Source organism: Brassica napus, chromosome C6 (genome assembly GCF_020379485.1).
Source record: "Brassica napus cultivar Da-Ae chromosome C6, Da-Ae, whole genome shotgun sequence".
In the NCBI taxonomy this organism is placed as follows: Eukaryota; Viridiplantae; Streptophyta; class Magnoliopsida; order Brassicales; family Brassicaceae; genus Brassica; species Brassica napus.
The window spans coordinates 8,836,867-8,840,236 of NC_063449.1; the positions used below are offsets into that span (position 1 = coordinate 8,836,867).

The window sequence follows — 3,370 nt, forward strand, 5'->3', positions numbered from 1 at the left end:
CCTTGACATTGCACATAATATATCTAAGAAAGGGACCAACTCGTGCATACAATGCTCAATCTCCATTGTTCTACCATTTTCCCAAACATACAGGTTACACAATCACTTCCCAATGTCAAACTCAACTCCCATCTCTCACCAAAAGATCCCAAGAACACTTTGCACATAAAACTCTTTTTCTTTGAAATCTATAAAGGATTTTCTCAACTTCTAAACAAATCTTAGCTCTAAACAACATTGCTAGCCCCTTTTTTCTTTCTTTTTTTTTTTTATTTTTTTTATTTTTTATTTTTTTATTTTTTTTTTGGGCCAAGACTCTTCACAAATTGAGCTAGACGTTTATCTATTAATTTCAATAAGATTATCCATTTAAACACAAAGAATCTATTCTTTTCCTTTGAACTTTTCATGCTTCCAAACCATAGTCACCACACTCACCCCCACCTATAGCTAGACAATAGAGTGCCTAATCTAGCAAGAATGAAGACCAAGCATTATCGTTCCCGATACTCTCAACATTATGCACATGTAAGGCTTTCCGAAAAAGGCCCCACTCATCAAATAATGAAAGCTTAAAAGGAGGAAGGGATTTTGGGAATGGTGTACCACTAGAGTTTGTCAAAAAAGATTGGCATAAAGGATGTGACAACTCAAGTGTGTATATCCATGATTCAGTACACAAGGGACCATGAGCAAGATGCATTAAGTTCGTTCAGTTCAAATAAGGTTGTAGTTGGCTTCAAAGACTGAGTTTCAGCAATCAACAAGTTTCAGGAAGAGTTTTCAAGGCTCGAAGCATACAAGTCTTTTTGAGAGGTGCATAAGCTACTCAGGTGCAAAGTAGTGTTCTTTACAAGACATTTCAAATCATTGCTCCCAATGCAAGTAAATGCAACCTATATGCTCTAGACTCTCCTAGAAATGCAAATGATGCAAACTAAATGATTTTTTTTAATGCAAATATATATGTATAATGCAATGCATGAGACTCAAAATCATCAAAGCAAACGTGATCAAATACTTGGTACCTCCCCCAAACTTAAATGACACAGTCTCTGTGTTGTCAAGGAGAGAGAGATACCCAAAAAGAGAAAACTAATATGCAAAAACGAAATGGTATATACAAGGGAAAGTAGTGGGTTACCTTCTATGGGGAATGAGTAGAGGGAGATGCTCCCTCCTCGTCGTCCTCAGGTGGTAACTCTTCAAGGTGCTCATCAGCAGGTGTGCCCATCTCTTCAATGTAGAAGGCTTGCCCGAACACAGTTGGTTTCTTCATTTTCTCCTTGATGTCAAAGTGGAGAACATGCCCTTTACCCAAATGGAGATCAATCGTGCCCTCTTTCACCTTAACAATTGCTCCTGCTGTAGCTAAGAATGGCCTTCCAAGAATCAATGGGTCTTGAGCCTCCTCACCCATCTCAAGCACCACACAATCTGTAGGTATCTCATACCTTCCAATCTTCACAGGGAGGTCCTCTAAGATGCCCACAGGGTACTTCACTGAACGATCATCTAACACCAGAGAGAGTCTACACTTCTTGTACTGAGTGAATCCAAGCTTTTTTGCAACAGACAAAGGCATCACGCTGACACTAACTCCCAAATCGCAGAGACATTTCTCAAATACCATAGGTCCAAGAGCACAAGGTAGTGTGAAGCATCCTGGATCCTCTAACTTCTCTGGAACATCAAGCTTCTGGATGATGGCACTGCACTCATGGGTAAGAATCATCATGCTTTCCATTTCCTTCTTCTTTGCAGCTACAACATCTTTCAGGAACTTGTTGTATTGAGGAATCAACATGAAAGCATCGATGATGGGCATTGCAACCTGAGCTTCACTCATTTGTTTCTCAAACAGAGCTTTGTACTTCTCTAGCAGCTGCCTCTTGAATCTACCAGGAAATGGAAGTTTGGGTTCATAGGGAGGAGGAACAAAAGAATTCTCACTTGCTGGAGCAACAACTTCACCATCTTTTACTGTTTTCTTCTCTTCCCCAACCTTTCCTTTACCTTTGGCTTCCACTATCTTCTCCAAGATTTCATCATTGGTTTTCTCATCAACAATCACCACTTCATCATCTAACTTGATGGCCACCTCCTCACCTAGTTTCTCAGCATCCCTGGTGAGGGTTGTAGGAGGTAACTGCTTACCACTCCTAAGGGTGATAGCTTTGGCCTCCTTGGGGTTTTGGTCAGATTTTTCAAGTAGAGATCCTTGCTGGCGATTCTGGTGAGTGTTCATGGAAGCAAACTGATTCTCTAAATTCTTGACCGTAGAAGCAAGATGTGAGAATTTGTTGTTGAGCTCATTGTAACTCCCATCAATCTTGGAATGAAGGTTCTTCAACTCATAACCAATATGCTTCTCACTTCTAGTCTGAGACTCCAAGATTTGTTTCAGTAAGGTATCAGTGCTGCTCTCTTGAGGAGCAGAGGAACCAGACGAGGGGTTTTGGTGAGGCTGATAGCTGCCTTGCTGGTTGTTTCTAGGCGGATAACCACTCTGTTGGTTGTTGGGATAGGATTTCTGTTGGTAGTTGTTGTACTGAAAGTTGGGCTCTTTTTTGTACCAGCTACCATTGTTGTTAATGAAACACAACTCCTCTTGACCTTCCAAACCCTCAACCTCATTGACAGCAGGTGGATCATCCTGCTTGGAGTTACCAAAAAACTTCAGCTGCTTTTGGGTGGCTTTTTCAGCAATGAGTAGGTTGATCTTGTCTTCCAAAGCTTTGATCTCTTTCCTCGTCTGCTTATCATCACCCCTACTGCCTCTGTCGTGGTCTGCACTGTAGACTGCATCACTCTTCACCATGTTGTCAACCAGCACCTCTGCATCTTCCTCAGTTCTTCCCAAGAAGAACCCATTGCTAGCTATATCCAATCTGACTCTGTACTTAGGAAGAGCTCCCCTGTAGAATGTGCTCAACAGGCTTTCCTTAGAGAAACCATGGTGAGGGCATTGAGCTTGGTAGCCCTTGAATCTCTCCCAGGCTTCACTGAATCCTTCCAAGCCCTTCTGTTGAAAGCTAGAGATCTCATTTCTCAGCTTAGCAGTTCTTGAAGTAGAGAAGAACTTCTCCAAGAATGCTTTCTTGCAGTCATCCCAAGTGGTGATAAAGTCGCTGGGTAGGGACTTCTCCCACTGACGTGCCTTATCCCCCAAAGAGAAAGGGAATAACTTCAGCTTTAAGGCATCATCTGACACACCATTAGTTTTTGACAACCCACAGTAGCTGTCAAACCTGTCCAAGTGATCGAATGAGTCCTCTAAAGCCAAGCCATGATATTTGTTGTTCTCGATCACGTTGAGGAGTCCTGACTTGACCTCAAAGTTGTTGGCTGCCACAGCCGGTGCTCGGAT

At 42.1% G+C, this 3,370-nt stretch overlaps 1 non-coding gene across 1 annotated transcript; it reads left to right on the plus strand.

The window, feature by feature from the left end:
• Positions 1-2,951: 2,951 nt before the first annotated feature.
• LOC125589301 lies at positions 2,952-3,058 on the plus strand. The gene has a single exon (XR_007325489.1). It is a non-coding gene; the product is annotated as a small nucleolar RNA R71 (small nucleolar RNA).
• The last annotated feature ends 312 nt before the right edge of the window (positions 3,059-3,370 follow it).